General features: G+C 32.0%; 1 long non-coding RNA gene across 1 annotated transcript; it reads left to right on the top strand.

Annotated features, from left to right (window-relative positions):
* Window positions 1-2894: 2894 nt before the first annotated feature.
* LOC143225441 (uncharacterized) lies at window positions 2895-18653 on the top strand. Its single transcript, XR_013013853.1, has 4 exons — window positions 2895-3304; window positions 11169-11241; window positions 11921-11990; window positions 12708-18653. It is a non-coding gene; the product is annotated as an uncharacterized LOC143225441 (long non-coding RNA).
* Window positions 18654-24801: the final 6148 nt, after the last annotated feature.

Raw genomic sequence — 24801 nt, forward strand, 5'->3', positions numbered from 1 at the left:
TTTTGTATACTATTTGGTACCTCTAAGTCTCTAGTTGGGTTTGTTTCTATAATATTGTCTTGTTTTGTTTTCTGAGACTCTAGCTTTGTATTTTGATGAGGAGAAGTTTGTATTTCGAGTCACTTTTAATATCAGTGGACCAACTATCAGTGTAGGGAAAACTTTTTTTTTTGTAGACAAAGTGACTAAAAGCTAGCTATAAAGGATAAGGTGAATTTTTATGGCATGTCTTATAGAGTGTTTGTGAGAAATTCTTTCTATTGAGTGTACAGAGGTCATTAACCACCTGTAGCTTTTTAACCCTCCTTTTGGAGGTTTATAGCTTTGTGCTGCGTTTTGTTTTTCGACCTCTTACTATACCTTACAAGTGTTATGGAATTCCTTTCTCCAATCTTCATGCTTTATTTTCTAATTTTATATTCAACTGTTTTTTAACTGTTCTCTTGGTATGTGACTTCCGCAGTTTTATTGTTTTGGCTTTTAGATTAGACTTGTTTTCGGCTCTCCTTTCAAACTCTTCTCATTTCGAACCTTCAGACGTTCCTGAGGTCTTTCGAACCTCGCTACTTTATGAACATGTGCACAACAGACTTTCACGTGCTAGACTTGTAAGTGTATGTTTTAGTTTTTGGTTTTTCTTCAGACGAAAGAACTGTGTTTGATGCAACTTTCGGTGAAACAGCACGAGAAGCATGCGACTGGACGCGTTTATTACGTTTGTTTGTTAAGCTCAAGTACACTATGCACGCCCCACGAAATCCCTTACATTTGTACGCAACATCCACATAAAAAAAAGTGGAGCAGGGAAATCAAGGAAACCAATAAACCTAAACAAAACTCGGTAACCTTCTGTGTTAGTGGTTTTAACGGATATTAATGTACACATGATATATGAAAGTAAGTGCATTGATTATGTAGAATATTAAAAAAGGTGCAACTGGTAGTTGTTTTAAATTAAGCGCCAAGCTACACAATGGGCTATCTGTGCTTTGCCCACCACGGGTATCGAAACCCGGTTTTTAGCGTTGTTAGTCCGCAGACATGCCGCTGAGCCACTGGAGGGCACAGCTGTTAGACCACGTGCTAGAAGTAAATAACGACATCAAGGAGGGGTAATGAATGGTAATAGACTAGTATATCAAACATTGACACTTGAACCTCGTGCAGTATTTATTTCATAGGTCTAGAGACAACGAAGTGGAATTTCTCCAGGTAAGGACACTAGGGGTCGGGAGAAGCACAAAAAAAATTAATTAATTTTTATATTTTATTAACAATGTACTCGAGCTATTGAATTAATAGACTAAAGGCAGAAGGCAGTTAGTCAACAACAGCGTTAACTAATTGTATAGTTGACGGTCACTCTTATGACACTCACTGCAGCAAAATGCAGAGAGTAATATTATTGTAAGAGAATACAAACAGTGAATCCCCGTATTTAGAGATCCGCAAAACAATGGGCTATGCACGGCTAAGTTTGTGTTAATCTAGCTTAAAATGTCATATCTATGACAAATTGTAACTTCTGTTAATCTAGTTTACAATATCATGTATACAACATATTGTTACTTGTGCTAATCTCGTTTAAAATGTCGTATCTATACTTGTGTCAATCTAGTCTACAAAATCATATCTATAATAGACTGTAATTAACGTTAATTTATTTTAAAATGTCGTATCTATAACAGATTGTAACTTATACCAATCTAGTTTACAATGTCATTTATATAATAGATTGTAACTTGTGTTAATCTAGATTAAAATATCGTATCTTTAAGATATTGTAACTGGTGTTCATCTAGTGTAAAATGTCATATCTTTAACATATTATAATTTGTGTTAATCTAGTTTATAATGTCGTTTCTTTAACAGCTTGTAACTTGTGTTAGCCTAGGTTAAAATGCCATGTCTTTAAAATGTTGTAACTTGTGTTAATGTAGTTTAAAATATTGTACAGTATCTTTAACATATTATAACTGGTGTCAATCTAGTTTACAATGCCATATTTATAATAGATTGTAACTGGCGTTAATCTAGTTTAAAATGTATATTTAATATATTGTAACTTGTGTTGATCTAGTTTAAAATGTCGTGTCTACAAGTTCCACTCGGCTCTTATTCTCTTAAACAAAACGTAATTTGTTCAGTGGAATGAAATGTGGTAATGTTTCGACATTGCTCTGCTGTACTTTATAAAATCATAGTACAAGTGATAAGTTACCCTTTACCTCATATTACTGTTTGCGCAAGTGATTTTTTAAAATTCTTTAAGTATAAAGTAACGTGTATTACATGCAGTATTCGAATGACCAAGTCATTTTTTTTTGTTTCAAAGCTATAAAACTGTAACGTAAATAACTTGTCAAGTTAGCATGGCACAGACGCCATTTTAAAGCGGCTAAGAGACAAAGTTCCCCGAGGAAGGAATACGTGCTAGTTTAGTTAGCGTAGGTCAATAACCTTTATTCGCTATGGACGTCTTTTAGAAACCGGAAGAAATTAAATTTTAATTACAACTAAAGTCTGTGTTGTGTCTAAGTCACAACGATTATTTCCGACATTCGAAAATTCTAGTTTAACAGAGAAAGGTCCGAAAAACGACAGCTAACGTTCTACGAAAACTGCTAGCGTTCAGAACAACGAAAAAGGATATCAATTGTTTTGTTATTATGTGTAACAGCCTAATTTTAAGGAAACCAATCATTTCCTTAATAATAACTGTTAGACGTGAGACATCTAATTATTTGGTTCGTGTGCCATTTGAAACAATACTTCAGGTTAATAATGTATTGAGTTACTTCAACATAGATCTAGACATGTCCAAAACAAAATAAAAAGCTCTTAGTACGAACACAAAAGTATGTTCTTTATGTACAGAAGACCTTAATCCAGATTAGGGTGGAATATTAAAGGTGTAGCAAATATAGTTTTACATATCATACGTGAGTCATAGAGAAACCTTTGAAACGCAAATCACGTGAACCAGGTACTAACGTTACTATACTAACAGAATCTACATGTGGTAACCACACAAATCATCAACAGAGACTAGAAGGTTTGAAATTCTAACTACCGATTCATCTGTCGTAACAGTAACGCATATTCGCTGTGACTCACATTGTAAAGTTTTGGAAGTAATTTTATTTATTTGTTGGACAATTTGCACAAACCAGTTAGACCGTCACAGATCGCTTTCTAAAATCCGTTCACTAAAAAGGAATATTGAGACAGTTCTCAAAGATTATGAAGTAATTCTTCAGAGGAAAGGATCTCTACCCGCCACCTCGTGACCTTTGATTCGACGGTAAGTTTGAAGTTTACAGGGCCAGGTTTCGGGCCCAACGTGTCATGTTGTGTTTAACGAGAAATACAAACAACAAAAGTACAGGACACTTCGATGAAAGAAACATTAAACAAGTAAGCGAAATAGTACTGGAATAAACATATCAATGACTAGTAACATGAAACAATAACAACATTTCATCTTAACTTTATAGGCTCGTTAGGTTTACAGTGAAAACTGTTTTAAATAATTAAAACCGAGACCTCTTTATCATTCGTCAAGTAACATACGGTTAACAACGATTGCATATTAAATTGTAGCATTTGATCGTATGAACCATAATTAATGAAGAGAGAGAGAGAGGAATTCCGGAAATTTGTTTAGAGAAGGCTTTATTGCTATATCAAGAAAGTTTTTTTCTCTTGGGCCAAATAAAAGACGATTCTGTTGTGGGATACTAACACCGTGTTTAGAGTTTAATCGTAAATTGAAAAAAAAAATATTGTAGCGTACTAAAAATATTTCGAAAGAGTCTAATGGCAAAATACAGTTTATTACATTGTAGTACTTTATTTAAATAAGTTTGAGTTTGTATCAAACAAATGATATAAATATTTTTGATAAAGGTTTATGTCATGCTAAGATATCTTTGAGTAATTTGATGGCGAACAAATATTTTTATTTGAAAGAATTTTGTGGCATACTAAGAAATTTAGAAAAAACTTGTGACATTATCAGTGTGTTAAGTTTTGTGTCGCTTTATTTATTAAGAGGTTTTGTGACATGCGAAGATATTATTGGAACATTTTTTTATCATCTATAATGAGTTTAAGAGGTTTTGATAGCACATTAAATATTTGTGTTTGGCTAAAAACGTTTAGACACAGTTTTATAATATGATAATTATTTAATGTTTTCTGATACACCAGTGTATATTTTGAGAACGATACGGAAAGTTTCTGAACTGAGATCCATTTCACTTCAGTTTTCCTGCGTCACTACATTTAACGAGATAATTTTGATAACTTTGTGGAACATCACAAATTTAAGAAAGTTTTAATAGGTTTCGTGGCATGCTAAGATATTTTTAAAATAACCTATAATAAACGCAATGACTGTGACATGACTATAAACGGAAAACTGCATTACGAGCTAAGGCATGACTCAACAAATCTTGGTTGTCACTTAGCAAAAAGAAGTGGTGAATGTAAAAAATACAAACAAAACTGTTCAAATTTCACAAGTTCGAGACTAGCTTCTCAGGATGTTATAAACAGACTGAATATAGTTTAAGTGCGTTCAGCTGGAATCACATACGGTAATAAACCAGACTGAGACTGGCCTAATTCACTAAAGTTACAAAACGAAACGACAGTGAATATATATATATATATGTATACAAATAAATATCGTGTATGTGTACATAGAAACATACAAACCTCGTGTATATAAATACATGCTAAGTATGTAAATACGTACACATAAATCAAAACTTGTATACACCAAAATTTCCGACTTATACAACAATCTATGAAAATAATAACTACGATCCAGTACAAACACAATAAGGCCCGGCATGACCAAGCGTGTTAAGACGTGCGACGCGTAATCTGAGGGTCGCGGTTCGCATCCCCGTCTCGCCAAACATGCTCGCCCTTTCAGCCGTGGGGGCGTTATAAAGTTTCAATCAATCCCACTATTCGTTGGTAAAAGAGTAGCCCAAGAGTTGGCGGTGGGTGGTGATGACTAGCTGCCTTCCCTCTAGTCTTACACTGCTAAATTAGGGACGGCTAGCACAAATATCCCTCGAGTAGCTATGTGCAAAATTCAAAAAACAAACAAACACAATAGCTAAACCAGATATTATACTATCCATAAAATAAACACAATAACTAAACCAAAGGTTATACTAACCACACAACAAACAGAAAACAAAACACCAAGAGAAGATCAAATGGAAACAACGCTGTTAGAGAAAGGTACTTAGGTCAATGTTAGGTTATTGTGCTGTTATAATTACTGAATTATTTTTTTTTTGTAAAAATACTATTATTGTGTCAACATAACAATGGTAGCATATGGTACTACTTTATGAAGTAACATTCACATCAGATTTTAGCATAGAACAATGTTATTAATGCAATGATTGTGTTTATTTCAAAATAAGATTATTCCATAAAATTAATGAACTTTGTTTTTTACATTAGTTACTATTCTTCAAAGTGAAGTATTTGTTTTTACCAAACTTGTATTATTCTTTGAAGAACAGTAGACTTCTTTTTCCTTCCTCCTTGTTTTTTTTTATAGAAATCCATCAGCCCAAGGAATTCATGCTTCAAAGATAAACACTGTTTTCCTTAACTTTGTGAAAAAAAGCTTACATTCCATTTATTGGAATTTTTACAGATAAGAGCAGTCATCGTTAACTTTGCTATTGTTATTCCTATCATGGTAATGACTATTACTGACATGTGTGCTGATCTTAATACTACAAAACTTGAAGTTTCTCATTGAAGTGGGAACAGTTACAGTCACATTCTTATATATTTTGTATAACACTGAAATGAAAGAGTTTCATACTAGTAGGTATCCAGTTATAAACTGTTCATTGACTGTTTTTAAGATGTTTCATTGTAGATTACAGATTTACTATTGTCAACATATATCACAGTTCTTTTTAAAATATTAGATTATGGCCAAACTATCTTTAAAATCTATTTCTCTAATTTTAGACTACAGTTTTACTGTTTCCATAATATTTTCTTTAAATATTAAACAAAAGCTTTATTCATTTCAAAATATATTTTCAAATTTTAGAAAAATTTCACTGTTTTCAGAGTATAGTTTTCAAATATGACTATACAGGAGCTATTTTCAAAATGGTAGAATATAGTATATTATTTATAGATTGTTTTCTTGTTTTTAATCCATAGTTTTTACTGTTCTAATATTATTTTTCCTTTTTTGAACTTTTTATTATCTCTAACTTTATTATTTTCTTGTTTTAAACTTTTCACTCTTCTCAGATTGTTTTACAGTTTGTAATATTTAATTATTTTGCTGTAAGGTCATGGATTATATTTACATTTTAATCCAGGTTAGTATATAACCATTAAAATACCGGCTGTGTATGTTTTGAAGTTGCAATGCTATTTTCAGGTGCATATGCAAACCTGTACATAGACTGTATGATATATTTAACGAAAAGAAAACAAACAATAATCTTTTTCCTTTTTAGTTTTATTATTTTCTGGTTTACTTTCCTGATCTTTAGCTTTAATTTTACTGTTGTTAAGTTGTTTTTTCTGGTCTTAAGCATAATAGTTTTATCATGTTAAGCTATAACTTATTTTAAATAAATATAACATGTACTTAATACTTTCTGGTTAATGATGTTGCATAGTGAAAAAACAAAGACAAAAAGATATTTTTCCATCTAATGTAAATGAATAAAAAGTGATGCATTCAGACAGTTTAAAAAATCTTGGAGAAGGTTGCTTAGATTGAATGATTATTTTGGTATTCATGCAGGAAAATGGAACTGATATGTATAATCAGTTAATCTTCAAACAGATGATCATTGGTCACGTAGATAAATAACAAACATCATTTGTAACTAATGTATTAATCACACAGAAAAAGAAGTGATATAAGTAGAATACATTGATAAATTTTATGAACAGTGCACAAGTCTCTCAGATCCCTATTTTTTTATGTCATTCCAGCAACATATGTTAATCATTTGATCACCCTCTACCAATTTCATTGCACCTTTTATACTAATGCAGGTAGCTGCTTCTACGATTTCAACACAATTCTCACTTTCGCAGATGACACGACAGTCTGCAGACGTGTGTTTGTTATTTGTTTTTCAAGCACATTTTGCTACATTTTTGGGTGTTTTCTTGTATTTTACGCATTTAGTAGGAATATCATTCACATGGACTTACAAATTTGATTTTTTATGTGGCAGGTGAAGAAGTTTTCATCAATATGGGTGAAATATGTCACTAGGCTTCAGTGCAGTGAGTTGCCAATGCCAGACAAAGAGATTTAAGTGTTAATTCCATAGGAGTTGGATGCTTTTGCTATTTCTTCTGCTCATTTTCCCCTCCTCCAGGTCCACACTTCTGAAGTAGGTTTTCATCAACAGAGAGGACAATTTCAACGTGATTTTTCCCACTCCAGTTTTTACCTGTCTAATGACACAACACTGACAATCAGGAGAGTCTGCCAACCATGCCTTTCTAAACCTTATGATCAGGTTTGTCAAATTCTGTGTCTTCTGCTTGCTTTTGATTCTTCTACTTCTTTTTTGCTGATAGAAGAGTCTTGTTCTGATTATTATTATTTTCCTTCCTCTTGTAATATTCTTGTTCATGATCAACGTTTTGTTGCACAAGTACAGTTGGGAGCATGAGAATGCCTTGTTCCCATTGGCTTTTGGACCAATATTTTATGTGTTCTTTTTTCTTTACAGTTGTTGTCTCAGCCCTTCTAGTCTTCTGATCAGTTTTCAACCAATCTCCAGACCTTCATGTAGTCTACTGTGGGATGAGCTGATTGCTGGTTTCAGTATTGTTCCTCACAACTTGGATTTTGTGTTGTTGAGATTTACTCGGGAGAGATGCATTACTTGCAGGGGTGCATCTCCCCATATATTCATTATGAAATGGTTTTTGGGATTTTTCTGTGTCTTTGGAGTCCAAAGACTTGTGGTGATATTCCATTTTTCTTTGTTCTTCCTTGCTTCTCGTGTGTCCTCCCAACTGATTCCGCTCAGTGTTTGCTTGCCTGTTCTATTGCTCTGTGCTCATTGTTCTTTGCCCCACCCTTTTCCCCACTCCTGATGTTTCCTTTCCTATGCACATTCTTTTTTCTCTTTGCCTCACTGTTATTTGTGATAGGACGTCTTTCCATGGGTAGGTGGGGCCAGGTTACAACTCTTTACTGAACTGAATAAAAGACATAATTTCAAAAGAATTTTTTAAAATGTATTTATTAAATATACAAAACACAGTCATAAATGAGCAATTTATAGCAGTAATAAATAATAATAGTTATAATGATAATATAATAAACAGCTTAGAGACATTGGTCAGGCCTAGTAGCTGCAAATGACAAAGGGCTCTGTCTACAATCATTACACTCAGTCATTTGAAACAGTTGGCATCTCTGCCAGTAGAACATATCCTGTGATCCCCTGGGTTATTCTTCTTCCAAGGATCAAGGCCAGTCTTGTTTGGTGGCTCAACAGGGCTCTTAACACTGTGGGGATTCTTCTTCTTTCACCTCATGCTTTTTTCACCAGATGTGTTTTGGTGGGTTGGAGATTTTGGATTGGTGGTCCATCAAAAAATCAACATACCCTATCAACCAGTTGGAACTGTTGGCAGTTTGTCAGGCTCTCATGCATTTCTTCCCATTTTTCTGAGGGCAGGTTGTTAAGATTCATTCTGACAATGTAACTGTCATCAGTTATCTCCGAACAAGGGACAGCTCACATATATTGGACTCACAACTACAACATCACAGTCTTGGTTTGTCATGTTTCAGGTGTCATGAATCTGGTTGCACACATTTCATCTTGCCCCAGCCAAGTTCTTTCTGTGGTGTGAGATTGTTCTCATCTGGGTACACCCCATAGTGATGAATTTGTACAACCCATTGGAATGACAAACTTCCTTTCTTTAGGTGTTTGTCCTACACCCCATAGCTCTGAGGGTAGATGCATTCAGTCAGGATGGAGGAGCTTTCATCTCTTTGCTTACTTTCCAGTCAGGCTTCTCTGCAAGGTTCTTTTTATCATACAGACTTCTCCCAGCTGTGTGTTGTTACTTGTTTTGTATTGGCCTGCTCAGTCATAGTATCCTTTTACTTCAGCCCTTATTGACACAGCAACTTCTTCCCTTACCTCTCCAGGTCTCCACTCTGGCAACCTTGATCAGATATATTTCATCCAAACATTGCCATACTCCATGATGAAAAGAAAACCCACTTGTAGAGAAAAGTATATATGTAAAAACGACTTGTGTGGGTAGAGAAAGCTCTATATAGAGGAGCAAACAACATTTTGACCTTCTTTGGTCATTGTCAGGTTTGTCTTTACATACATATTGCGAAATTCCATCATCACACATACCTTTTGTCTGGTCCATTGCCAACTTTAAAGGACTTAATATCTGTGTATCTTCCTTTTTATCTAATCTGTATGTCCTTTGTCATTGTCTGTGTATTAGTGTCACTATTCTACCTTTTGTCAATGGCCCATTTGCCAGAGATTCTGTTCTTTCTATTTTTCAGTTTCTCATGTGTCCAGGGTCTTTACCTGACTATTTGATCAAGGTTTGTCTTTGTCCACTGTTTCTAGTTACTGTGCTGCTCTGTTCTACACTTTTTTCTTCTCCTGTTTTCATAAATCCTTCTTCTTCTCTGGCATTTCTTTTCTTTTCCATTCATTTCATGTTGTTTGTCTGCCCTGTTTATTTAAACTTCTGAACTGGGATGTCTGTGTCATTCTTCATGCCCTTGCCCATTCTCCTTTTGAACCTGTTGCTTTGTGTTCTTTGTACCACCTTTCTCTTGAGACTTATTTCCTTGTGGTCATTGTCATTCTGATATTTATTCTATTAATTTTTCCAGCACTCTTTATCATGCTTCTCATGTTCTCTTTTTCTTGATCATTCTTTCCTTCCCAAGACATCTGCTGTTCATGAGGGTTGTTTTCTCCTCTCTTCTTCTTTCTATTTCCCATTTATAGTCCTGCTCCAATTCTAATTGTCTTTCATGTTCTGTAAATTTCCTTCCTTTTTCTTTGTCTCAAACTGAATTCTTTAGGGGGTTCCTGTTCTCATCACTTTATACCCTGGAATTCCTCTGTTTCCCATGATCTTTCTCTTATTATACTTACTTGGTGGGTTTGGCACCTCATCCATCTGACTTATTCTAAATAGTTGATGGAAAGATTGTCAGCTGTTTCACATGTCTTCTCACCAGATACATCATGTTACTTTATTTTTCACTTCTCAGATCTGCTGTCTTTTAGAGGAGATTATACAAACAAGAATGTGTACAACTTACAGTATGTTCACTGCATATTATTTGCATTATATTGATGTATCCTCCCTGTTCAGGTATTGTCTACTGAGGATAGCCACTCATGGACTTCATAAGTAAAGTAGATTGGGATTTTAATTCATCCCCACTGACCAGTGATTCTTGTAAACTGAGTCTTTCTGCTCTTCAAAACAGGAAGATGCAGACTCACATTCTTTAGTGTGTATTCTAGGTACTTTTTTTTTTTGGAGATTAGTTTATCTGAGTACCACATACAGATTATAACCTTTGGAGCTAAGCTTCTACTTTTTAGATTATGGAAACAATATTCATTAGTATGCATTACAGTTAACACAGGAAGTGGGAATTATAACCATTTATATCTCTGCTATACAGAAACTTAACAATAAACTTACCTTTACAAGATATAAACTTTCACAGTAATAGAGAAACTGAGTTCCATAACTGAATAACGTTATTCCTCACTATATTTATATTACTATATATTACAATATGATCTTTAACCATAAAACTACTTCTGTGGTAGAAAGGACTCTTTTTAATACTGAGTTGAATTATTCCAGGCATTAAAAGATTTTTTTTTTTTATTGAAACGTTATCAGTCTTAACATGTTCTATTAGAAATGAAATGTGATGGTAGTGTGTTTAAAAAATTGTGATAACAGCTAGTGAAGGTTAAAAATGTAAAGCTGATAATTCATATTTCTTTTCACACAAGTTTGTTATATAATCTGTTATTGTCTAGTGCACAGTATTATTTCTGATGACAGCACATTTTTTATTTATTTATTTTGATATTCTGTTGCAGAAAACAGCGAGTTACTCACTTGCTAATTTTCATTTTGGTGGGCTTATCTGTCCTCTTCACCAGATTGTTAAAGGTTGGTCATGTGTAATCACTTTATTCTTACATTTGCTAAGAGCAGAATTATATACATTATAGCACAAATTAATACATGACAATTGTGTTTGAGCTTAAGGTACATACAATGTTTATTCTGCATAACTTTTTGATGGTTACTGTAACTGAGGTTAAAAAGCTTTTAAACTTTGTTACATATATATTTATTTTTTTACCTAAGTTGTTACCAATAACAAATTAATTTATGTAATACCAAAAGTTTTATATTAGTTTTAATGTAATTTAAGCTTAATCTTTCTGTAAAGTGTTAATTATTTTGGATGTACCAGTTAAAATCTTTTGTAAAATATATTTAATTATGTGATTTAATTTTGACAGTTATCCAACATTTTATACTACAAATTTTTATGTTGGTAGAACAGTTTTATTCAAAATGTGAACAGAATATTAAAACTGTAGTTTACGTCTTTGTAGTTCACTCGTGCAAGCAGAATACATTGTGATTTATTTCTTGCTGGTCATATTTGTGTAAACAGCAAAACTAAACTTATTTATGTGCAATGTAAATAGTTTTTAATATTTTGATCATTCATTGTACCATGCAACAAACAAAAACAGTTTACGATATGTAGTTTTTCAAATATCCCATCTAGTCTATTCTAGTGGAATATATGAAGCAAAACTTCTTTTTTTATTAGTTCATTCCTATGCCAGTGCAGTTTGGTGTGTTTCTGTACATGGGTTTTTTCTGCATTAAAAGGACTACAGGTTTGTCATTTGGTTATATAATTACTTGTTGTGCTATTAATAATATTAACTGTTCTATTGTGCAACCCCACTAAAGTCCAAAAATAAGAAGGTGCATTTTCTTAAAATAAAGTTCAAGACATATTTTAATTCATTGATTTATTATAATTAAGACTGGGAAAATACAACAACATAATATCCTGTTTGGAACAGAGAACTTGCACACAAACAATGTATCCTAGAACCTGCATTTTAGTTGTGACTACCTGTATACAGTTTGAAGTAGAGATGTGCTTATTTCAATCTTAAGTCCGTATTAAACCTGTTTAACATATTGTAGTGCAAGCTATTGTTTCTTACTCGTTGTAATGTTTTCGTAAGTGCTGTTTCTAGTGGTTAAGCATTCTTGTGCATCAGACTTATACGCAAACTAAATTAAATTTTAAAGTTTTTTACCATTGTCAAGCAAACAGAGAACTGATGAATAAAATATTTTCTTTTTTTTATGTAGTTATTTGATCATATCCTATTCTGTAGAAATCATTCAAGTTCATTTGTTCACAGAAATTCAACTGGTATGTCTGGTGGCATTGTGGGTAATCAAATCATAAAAACCAATTTCCGTTGCTTTTCCTCTCGTGATGAGCTTAATCATTTTAATTTTTTCTTAATGTTTTTATAATATTAACTGTTTATGTCTTAACAGATCTAAATTTGATTTTTTGTTTTCATTACTAGTTGGTGGTGTTGATTTTCATCAGAAAATTGTTGGATTTTATCTTCACTCAGTGAGAATTACAAATACTTGATGTTATGCCAGAGTCTACCAGAAAAAACTTGAAGAAGATAAGAGGAAGCTAGAAAAGGAAGAGAAGCATGGATGTGATAAATGTTTTGTTTGTGATGGAAAATGTATTATATTAAGTATACATTTTCATTACACTACTGATTCTGTTATTTCTGCATAAGAAAGCCACAGAAACTTGATGTGTTATTAATATGAAAAAAGCATACTTATTGCTTAATTTAACTGAGGCTCATATCCAATGGTTGTAAGATAACTGGATTATTAACTCTTGCTTTTTCTTTGGGTTTTACAAATGAAGATTTGTGCAGCATTTCGCTTTTTCAACAGTTGGTAGAAAGGAACAAGATCAAACAAGATGAGCTTGTTAATTCTTAGCATGTTAAGAAATATTTCGAAAGTTTAAAAAAATGTTAAGGATCCTGGGCCAGGTAATATTTCCCTAAGCATTTTGAAGGATTTGTTTGTTTGTTTGTTTGTTTGTTTGGAAATTTCCCACAAAGCTACTCGAGGGCTATCTGTGCTAGCCGTCCCTAATTTAGCAGTGTAAGACTAGAGGGAAGGCAGCTAGTCATCACCACCCACCGCCAACTCTTGGGCTACTCTTTACCAACGAATAGTGGGATTGACCGTAACATTATACACCCCCACGGTTGGGAGGGTGAGCATGTTTAGCGCAACGCGGGCGCGAACCCGCGACCCTCAGATTACGGCATTTTGAAGGAGGTTAAAGATATGATATATGAGTCACTTGCTACTATTTTTTTCAGGTTTTGAATATTGAGCAGGTATCAGAGTATTGGAAGTTAACTAATGTAACTTCTTCTTTCAGGAGAGGCGATCACATTTGTTGCAGTAATTATAGACCCATTAGTCCTACATCAGTTGTGGAAAAAAAATTGTAAAATCTGATAAAAGATGCTTTGCAAAGTCATTTAATAAATTTTAGAAATTTATTAGACAGTCAAAATTGTTTCAGTAAAGGAAAAACAAACAAACCTGCCTTACAAATTGTTTGACATTAATTGAAAATGTTACTGCTCATGTAGATGAGGGTAAGAGTATAGATTTGGTGTATCTGGATTTTCAGAAAGCATTTGACAAGGTACCTCATAAAATACTTGTAAAGAAAATTATCTCTATAGATGTTGGGAGATGTGTTAGTAAATTGGAGAAAAACAGTTGACTGGATGGAAGAATGTTAGAGAGGGTTGTTACAAATGTACCTCAGTCAAAGTGGGTTAATGTTGTGAGTGGTGTGCTCCTTTTGATTTACATCAATGCCATGAGTGAAGGAATGTTCAATAAATTACTTACATTTGCAGATAATGTTAAGATCTTGTGTCTTGCTGCCTGTGAAGAGAAAGCTGCTAATGTAAAAAAGTATTCAGATCATTTATTGAGTTGGACAAGTAAATGGTATATGAGTTTTAATTATAATAAATACAAAAAAAGGCATGTGGATTATCATAATTACAACTATAATTTGGATGGAAATAACCTTAACAGTGTTATAAAAAAAAAAAAGGAATCTTGGTATAATAGCTAATCAGTGTCTAAAGCTATCAAAGCAGTGTGCTGTTGTAAGTGATAGATCAAATAGCATTTTAGGTTGTATCTTCAGAAATATTGAATATAAGTATAAAGAGTTTATAATTTTATTGTATAGGTCACTGGTTAGGCTATATTTGGAATATTCTATTAAATCAAGGGCTTCTTACCAGAGAAAAGGCATTGAATTTTTGGAAATGGTTCAGAGAAGGGTTACTAGAATGGTACCTGGGATGGAGGGGTTGTCAATAAGGAGCAATCTCTCAAATTGTTTTCTTTTGAAAAAGGAAGAGTTTGGAAGATATCTGACTGAGATGTTTTAGATTGTGAATGGAACTGATGGTGTTGATATATCATCCTTTTTTAATATTTAACAGTGATAGTAGTGAGACCAGAGCAAATAAACATAAATTTTGGTGTTAATTGAGTCACCTTTAGCTAAGAAAGGTTTGTTATTTTTCTACTGGGGTGGTTGGCCTTTGAAATGAGTTGCCTTTGAATGTTGTGGGGGCCGTAAATCTAAGTGAATTAAAGAAAAAGCTGGATAGGTGTGTGAATGATAAGATTATTTTGTAAATTTGGTTTTTGGTTTAGTTTAGAAGATGGAACAGCCAAGATAAACCAATAGATCTATGCTGTCCCAAAACTTTGTTATGTTAATGGCATGCATCCAATTTATGATTATTGTTATTTTGCTATTTTTCTTTCATTTACCTTTATTCCAGTAAACCAAAAATACAATTCATTGGCTATTTTTATTTTAGTTTTCAGTTAGCCATTTGATTGCAATCAGACTTGATATATGACTCAAATGTAATGACTGGCATGCAATTATTTTTATTTACTTTTCTCTTATAATATTAATTATGAAAAGGATATTGAAACTTATTCATGTTGCTCTTTTTAGTAAATAATACTGTGAATTGTTAAGCTCTGCATAACTTTTAATATCTGTTAAAATGTCTTACTTAAGTTGCTATAGCAAAATAAATATTTTATTCAGAAACATATTAAAACTTGAATTATGTTATCATAACACTGCTTGCTTAGTTATTTCCTCACTGTTTGTTCTTCAGGATACAATCACAGAGAAGGTAGGACTCACTTTCTCTTTGAGCTGACCTCTAAGAAACTGGAGTTTATTCAATACTTTTCGTTATGCTAGCCAATAATCTATTTTATGCATGTTTTCTAACCACTTAATGGCTTCTTTTTATGTTCTTCTGTTGAAATCTTTTCATACATATCTTTGTTTCATATAATATTAAAAATTATTTTCTTTACAGTATTTACATTTTTATTTTAATACCTTAACTCTTAATATTGTGTTTAATATTTTAATGTATTTTTGTTTTTCATTACAAAAGTGTGTAATATTTAAGAGAGTTTTTAAATTCCCCACAACATGTTTTAATTTTTCTTTTCTGAAGGTATTTTGTTTATTGTATGGTAATATGTAAAGGTGTGTGCATGTTATCCTAAGCTTACATTAGATGAATACTTAGGATAACCTCAGTAATTTCTGAGGTTCTAAACTTTTGTATCAAAAAATATTATTGTATGTATTCTAAGAATGATGTTTGAAATAGTGTATGAAACTTGTCACAATGTGTATTATGGTAGTGATATAGTGGATGATGCTTTGAATTATGTGTGAAAGTGGATGTATTTTGGGAGTGCTGATGATTACATTATACAAATTTGATTACTGAATCTATTCTGAAAGTTGTCAGGTTGATTATGTGATGCATGAAGTTGAAAGTTATATTGAGTATGTGATACATGAAGATGATTACTGAATCTATCCTGAAGGTTATGTTGAGTACCTGTTTTTATGTTTTCTCTCCTCACTTCTTAATTATAAGGATACTGAGATGCTGGTTTTATGCAAATACACGCATAATTCTGGTTTGAATTCTGATAACTTAAGCAGTACTCATCTTGCTTATCGGTATCAGAAATGATGCAAATAGATTAGACTAATTGGACATGTGTTTTTAAAAAAAACTAATTTTTCATTGTTTTTGCCAGCTTATTCTGCAAACATACTAATTACAAACTTGTTAGTTTTTAATAGTCTGAACTTGGGTGACAAATAGATTTATAAGAGGTTTACAAAATTATATAACTAGAAGTTACTTAATACAGTAATGTATGTTTTGTTGGGTGTCTGATTTATTTAATTTTATATTAACCTGATGCTTTGAAATTTAAGATATTTTTCTTGTGAGTTTAAGAGTGCCAAAAATATAAGAGAATTTTAGTTCAAATATTACTTTATTTCTTGTATTGTTTATGTTTTAAGGTTCTCTAACTTTTTATGCACATTTATGCAAATAATTTTAACATTTATTTACACAGGAAAAGTTATAAAAACAATTTGACATGAAATAATTGTTTGTTTTTTTTTCATCTAAGTTCCTACACATTCTGTGTTAAAAATGTTTTGAATGGCTTAAAAATTTGGCTGTTTTAGTATCATGTCAATACCATTTATAGTAAATGTATTACCAAGTAGATGCCTAATAAATGATTATTGCTAATTAAAAGGTTACTGATAGTCATTTTCACTTTTCACTTGACTGTTTGAAATTTTATTGTAAGAATTAGTTTGGTTTATTATGAACATTTCTGGTGTTACATTTAAAAAAAAAGAAAAACATTTAGATTCAACTCTCATAATGAGGAGAAATTTAAAATTTAACTTAACCTGAAGTGTCACCATAGTTAAAATAGAATATTCTAATACAGTCTTAACTCTTATCAGTACAAATATTTTTTCTTCTTTAAACCATTTGTATATCTTACAAACCAGATAGTTATAAGTTATCATGTTCTCTTTTCCAAAATGTCCCTTACCTAGATCATCAACAATAGACATTATTACATACCTTTCGTCACAAGAAGTGATAGTTTTAATTGTAGCAGTAAGAGACATCCTTATCTACGCTTTATCATTAATCAATAGAAGAAATTGCTAGATCCCTTAGTGTATTGTAGTTGAGGCTTTATGAAGATATATTGTTATTTACTCTACGTCATTAAAGTGTCGTGTAATTTCAACTAAAGCAACAAGAGCATTGTTATTCAGCTTATCTCATTAGGTGGAAACATTATTCACCCTTTGTTGTTAGAAGGTACTGTAATTTAAACATTATTAATAGCAAACGTTGTTTACCCTTTGTTGTTAGAAAGTATTGTAGTTTAAACTTTACAATAGCAGACATTATTATTCACCCTTTGTTGTAAGAGGGTACTGTAGATTAAACTTTATTAATAGCAGTTATTAGTATTCACGCTTTGTTAGTTGTTTGTTTGTATTTCCATTTCTTCAGGAGAAAAACTTTGTGATCAGCTATTATATATAACTATTAATATTAACTATTAAACAAGAATATCATAAAACTTCTAAAATAACTTTCAATTCTTATCTGGCCCAATACAATTTTAACACTGTACTAGTTATGTGTACTTGAAGTCGTAACACATTATAAAGTTTTATTGTTGTTTTCGAAAATTTATGATGGGGCAATTTTAGGTATATTAATCCTTTTCTGTGTAACACATCAATAGAATAATATAGTCTATCCAAAGTTGACCCTAGAACATTATGTTTACAATGGCATGTTGAATGGCTTACAAACTTGGCTAAAGTTCCTATTTAGTTGAACAAATTTTAGTATTTCCTAATTTTAAACATAGGTTTGCCATATATCTTTATATTATTTTGTCCCTTACGCATGTTTATGTATAACTGAGTTAGTCCTATGGAACAGATATGTCAAAACATATTTCTTTATTAGTGTTTAAAACATTGAATTGTATTGTTGTTGTTGTTTTTTTAGTTGTTATAGTCTTTTTGTAGCTCCCACCCCTTGTTAAAAGTGTATTTTCTTCCATAAACTAATTGTTCCACCATATTGTGAGTTTTAATGATCTTTTAAACATTGTATTAAAAACTGTTTAGTTTTTATCATCATAAACCTACTCAATATCAGTGGGAAATTTTTCTACAAAAGTTTGTATTTATTGATTGAATGTAACAATGTAAAAGGCACTAGCTATTGTAAAAAAATTCACAAACAAATATAATTTCAGATATTTATATTTCATGTAAACAAAAGAATTGAACAAAATACTTTGCTTGTCTAAAATTACTTTTATAAAGAAAGAAATATATATAACATTATCACATATGCTACCTTTGTGTAACTTCTAGTGTCTAGTTTTCAGGTTTTAACCTGCTGAAAAAAAACCAAAGAGTGTGGTCTTCAATATTACCAGCTCTACGTGCTAAATCATGTATACCTTATAAAATGTCTTGTGAATAAAGAGAGGATTTCTGCAATTGCTATGTAAAATGAGAAAAGTTCAAGTAAAAATATATATTAGAATTTAGGAGCTAACTTAACCACACCAAGAAATCTGAGAAGACAATTAATATTCCAGTAACTTACGACTGTGTGATACAGTTTGACCTGTAAATTTACTATCAGTTTGCATTAAACTTTTGAACAGTGTTACTGATGATTCTCTGCAGTGCAAAAGCATTACTAAAGTTAACCCATATAAACCTAAGGAAAACACTGATGTGAAAAGGTAAAGTTTAATTTTTTTCTCATTTCAAACAGGTGACTGTTTTAAAGTAAATCAGATTAGAAAAAAGATAATTTTCCTCTTATATGAAACAGAACTGTATAAACACAGACAAGATGATAGGGGAAGTGTATATTCTTCACAATTGAAGCAAGTGACTATCTATGGTAGATGAGAGTAGACTTACTTTTGTAGTTTTCCTGTTTGAAGTACATGGTTATGTATGAAAACAAATGAAGGAAGGAAAAAATGGTAGATTATACTTGTAAGGTATAGAGAGTTAGAATATAGGTATTCTAACACTGATTTCTTCACCACCTGAATGAAAATGTACTTGACTCCTGATAGCAAAGTGGGCTGTTTTAAAATTTATCTAGCAACATTACACCTACTGCAATAAAGTTGTGGGATCCCTTACTTGTTGTAAAGATAGCTTATTAACTAAAACATTTTCAGTAAGAACAGTACTGTTTACTTGGCTTCAGTCCAACTGAAATCATGACGTACCACTCGTCTACAGTTGTTAATTTCAAAATATGTGAGTGATGTAAGTAGGTATCTACCAGCTGACTGCTGCACACATTCAAAATGGTAGCAGTGTTAAATGAAAGTGTAGTGATGTTTACAGACTTTTACACAGCACTTTTACAATAAATTTTAACACAGAGAAATGTGTCATCATTGCAATTGTTTTTCAAATCAAATTAATTAATTCTGAACATTATATAAAATATAAAGTAAAAAGAGTTGCCATTGAAGACTTGGAATGTATAACACTCTTAAATCAATGTTTTATAAAACTGCTGATTTGACTGCTTTTATCAAAGGAGTGTCCAAACGTAGAATGTAAATTAACAAAATAAATTATATGTCAGATCAGTAAAACATTTTGGTTTAAGGATTTTGGTAACAGAAAGCAACAGATGTGCTAAAAACAGGTGTACAATTATATTGTAAATCTAAGTGAATATTACTAGGTAACAATGATAACTTTAAAGTAATTCAATTTAATCCATGTCAAATATGTTTAGTCATTATAAGTGATATATTTTGAACATAATACTTAACTGACTACAAATTACTGGATATGTGTTCAGTTCTGATCTATGCAGGTAACATAATTTTATCGGAAGTTAATTATTATGTTACAGTATTACTTTACAAGTTACTAATAAATATAAAATAGGGGTAGTTATGAAACTATTCATACTGCTTTATTTAATGCTTTGAACATAAACAAGTCACGAAACAAAACTTGTGTTCATGTCTGTTCATGCTCATATATACAAGTGAAAACATTTTTTAACTTTACTATTTAACTAAAGCTGCCAGTTTTATTCACTTTGTGTATGTAATGCTATCAAAACTTAATCTACAAATTAAGTTATGCCATTTCACTATCATTATATAAATGATATTGAAAGAAAGCTTTACAAAGCTCTTTATATATTTTTTAAAAAATCTCAAGTTTGCATTTTACTCAAACTTTACATTTTTAATGTAAGGTATATAAAAATATTTGGAACAGAATTAACATAATTTGTTTATTACTTTCACAGTGCAATTGCTCTCTTTCTTTAAACAGATTCAAAATTCCTGCTGTAGTATTTTAATTTTTCTTGTTAATATAACCTCATGAGATGTTTATTGCATATAAATATAGCCATGCAAGATTTTGGTTGTTTTTTTTTTACTTCACCATCATTGGACATGATAATGATAATTGGACAAAACATAAAATACAAGATCAAAATAGTGTTCTAATTGCATAAAACAAGAACAATAATGAAATTAACCAACACTGTTATTGATTTTTTTCACATGTTATAGTTTTAAAAGTAGGGAAACTACTAATACTTCTCAAATACAAAAGTTCAAGTAGTAAAGATGGTTTTAATATACTTGTAAACTCGTAGTATTGATTGCCTAAGAGCGGCAGCAATGGAGAAAAGGAAATAAAATTAAAAATGTGAACTTTGTTAGACAAACATTTCACTCATAGAGGTGTTTGTTACATTATTTTATCAAAACTATTGCTATAAAACAGAATAAATATACAGGAAGGTAAAATCATACACTATTACTGAAAATGCTGGACTAACTATATTCCTGCAAGTCACAACCTGATATAATGTATTAACTCACTAAGATTCATGAATTGCCAACTTCTTTGTATGTTATCTCAGATTATTAACACTTAATGAAGTAACTGCCCTGGACATTTTGTCGTTAGTTAACTATTAATCGTTATACCACCAACAGCTAGGAAATGGTGAGTATCAAGGACTCCCATGTTCCACTAGAAGAATTCATGGAATGAAAGCAAGGTGGGAAGTCTAGAGGAGTATATTGCTCCTAGAAACCATGTTTTTAAACCCATGGACAGGAATACCCTGCCTGCTTCATTCATGACTGGGTGCAGTTTGGATTTGGCCTTGTTTAGGAAATTGAACACTGCAAAGATATCTTAAGCAATGTGGAACAATGCTAGGCTGGGATGGCTCTACACTTTACAGGTTTTAGTTAAATATATCCTGGCAAGAAACTCCACTGAACAAAACCTTATTAGTTTAATTTAAGGCTTTTTTAAAGGAGGACATTAATAAAAAAAAGAAAAAGACTCAGAGATGGTATGGTAATGGGAAGAATAGTGAATAGTTGGCAGTCTGAAGCTTGATGAGGAAGAAATGGCAGGACGAAGGAGATGGTGTGCAACAAAAGTGGAAAGGGCCGTCCACATACCAGTAATACAGTCTCCTCCAACAAACAATGCAAGTGCATAGCCAATGTATAAGTTTGGTGATGTAATGGGAAGGCATCTGGAAATGTTAACAGGAAATTCTATCCAATGAAGAATACATTACATGGCTAAACGTTTGGGCCTCTTCAATGATGGTAACAGGCAAAAGATTCCAAAGATGGAAGAGATGAGATTGGGTATCATAAAAGGAAGAAGTGAGAGTCACATTGCAATGGACCACTTGAAAAGGACAGGAAACATTTGGAACCTAAATGAGAATAAAGTTAAGAAATGTAAGAAAGAGTAAAAGGAGTGAAACTACCATCACCCTCATGCACTCAAGATGTTTTATGGAGAAAAGCATGACCCAGATAAAAAAGGATACAGGAATGATGGAATAAAATGCAAGAATCCATGGCATATACATCAGAATGCTGAAATTGGCAAAAAGGGTTTAGTTTGTTTGGAATTGCATGCAAAGCTGCATGAGAACTAACTGTACTAGTCGTCTTTAACTTAGCAGTGGAAAACTAGGGGTAAGGCAGCTAGGTCATCAACATCACATTATAATGCCCCTAAGGCTGAAAGGGCAAGCATTCTTGATGGAATGGAGATTTGAAATAATGACCCTCAGAGTGTAAGTCAAGCACTCTAACCACCTGACCATGCTGGGCTTTGGCAAAAACAAAAAAAAAAAAAACAACACAACAATATTGCATAGATATATGTGAGAGTAGATGGAAGCCTCAAAGCTAACACAGAACAAAACGTTTTGAGTATAAAGGGCAGCAGTGTTTCTGGAAGCTAGACATGAGAGGAGACTGCATATCTTATCAGAAACTTTCTTATCCCCTATTTCTTGTTAAAAGATCCTCATGTATGTTCCTGTATTTTATATTTAAAGTTTTCTTTTCTGTATAAATTAGTAAGCAAAAAAATAACATGAACTTAATTCCTTTTTAGTCTAGGAAGGTGAATAGTTCCAGTTCACCATGTTATTTTTAGTGCATATACTGTGTTCAACATGTAGCTAAAATACCATATATTGTAACCTTTTTTGTTCAGTAGTCATATATTGTCAAAGGCTATTTGCCATGTTCTTGGTGTTGCTAAACTATCTCATGGAAGATATCATTGGATAAATTGTTTAGTTTTACACTAATGACGTTTTTAGTGATATAAATAATATTGCAGTTTAGAAATACCTGAATGTTGTATCTTTTCTATTTTTTTTTACTTTTAAGATAACTGATGAGGACAGCAAGTACACACTGAAGAACTTTTCTGAACTTGTATTACATATCTTTAATCATTTTTAAATTCTATAATTTCTTAATCAACAGCTCATCATTATTTTCTTCAACTTTCTTATATTGTTACTACCATGTTGTTTATATCTCATTCTGTTCTTGTGTATTTTTTTCTCATATAATGTTTCATTTGAAAACATCCTGCAGTAGTTTGTCAATAACCAAAAGGCTTGTTGTAGGCTTTAAATAGAACATTTGGTTGAAATTAATTGCTAAGGAAAGGAAAATAAAAACAATTTTTTTAACATTCATGCTACATTAGTGTCTTCTTCATTTTTGTCCCAAACTTTAGAACTTCCAGATTGATAAATGAAAACAATATTCATAAGAATCTCTGAATATAGTACAAAATTACATATTTCATGGAAATTATTGCAGTCAGTAAGAATTTACAAGAACCCTATTTTTTGTCTCATAATTACTACACTTTTAATTTAAACACATATATTAGTTTTTAAGATATTGGAAAATGAACAGAGATAAATAGCAGTTTATTTGAGTTACACCATTGCTAAGGCTGTAGATGTGCTATATGACTAGTGTTGTTAAGACTGTCTGAAGAAGTCTTTGAAATATCAAGTAAACCAAGAAACAACAATTAGCTACACATCACGTCTATCAAAAAATTCAGATCCACTATTCTTGGCTTTCTTTGGGAAGACCTGGTACAGATAGGTGGCTAAGGCACTCATCTTGTAATGTGAGGGTTGTAGGTTGGAAACCTGTCACACCAAACGTACTTGCTCTTTCAGCTGTGGAGGCATTATAATGTGACAATTAATCCAACTATTAATTGGTAAAAGAGTTGGCAGTAAGTGGTGATGACCAGCTGCCTTCCCTCTTGTCTTATAGTGCTAAATTGGGAACCCTCATGTAGCTTTGCATAACATTCAAAATAAACAAATTCTTTAGGAAATCATTTGTAAGTTCTTGGGAGAGACATGGTTTTTGTGCCATATACACCTTTCTTATTTTCCAGTTAGCTATGCATCATGTCCATTAGGAAATTCAGCCCAGCTGTTCAGTTATGAAATGAGAAGATATAGCACAAATAGAAGTGGAAATGTTACTGTGGTTTAGTTCAACAAATTTGTCATTTGAAGATGTATTAATGTAACACCAGATTCACTTGTGTAAAATATTACACACACAACTGTATCACACTTTGTACTGATGCAGGATAATTTATTATTATGCTGTCATGAATATTTAGAAACAAGAAACACCATACATGGTTAAAAAATATAGATACAAATTCCACAGACCACCTTTAGCACATATTTGAATGTTGTTTGCCAACATAATCAAGTGTAACTAACAATATATGATTAACAAAACCATAAAAAACTGATTTCAAATGTTACAGACCACCTTAAGCTCATCCTTGAAAGCTGTGTATCAACATAACTAACTGTGACTTACACTATATTGTTGATATAACCTAAAACAAGTCTGGTTTCAAATCCTATAGACCACCTGCAGCTCGTCTTTGGACGCTGCGAGTCAAAATAACTAACTGTAACAATATATTGTCAACATAACCATAAACAAGTCTGGTTTCAAATCCCATAGATCACATTTAGATGCTGTGTATCAACTTTAATGAAAAATATATTGTTAATGCAACTGTAAACAAGTTCCATAGAGCAACTTTGAAATATTTCTGGCACCACGTGCTTCAAGCTAACAACAGCTGATAATATATTGCCAATGTTTCCAATTTATTAACAATACTCAGTGAAGAAACTATACTTCTTGTTCCCATGTTAATTTGGTTGAAGAATAATAAAAATTTCTCTCTGGAATGATTAGTGAATACCTAGTGCATTG

This window comes from Tachypleus tridentatus, chromosome 9 (assembly GCF_004210375.1).
Source record: "Tachypleus tridentatus isolate NWPU-2018 chromosome 9, ASM421037v1, whole genome shotgun sequence".
NCBI lineage: Eukaryota > Metazoa > Arthropoda > Merostomata > Xiphosura > Limulidae > Tachypleus > Tachypleus tridentatus.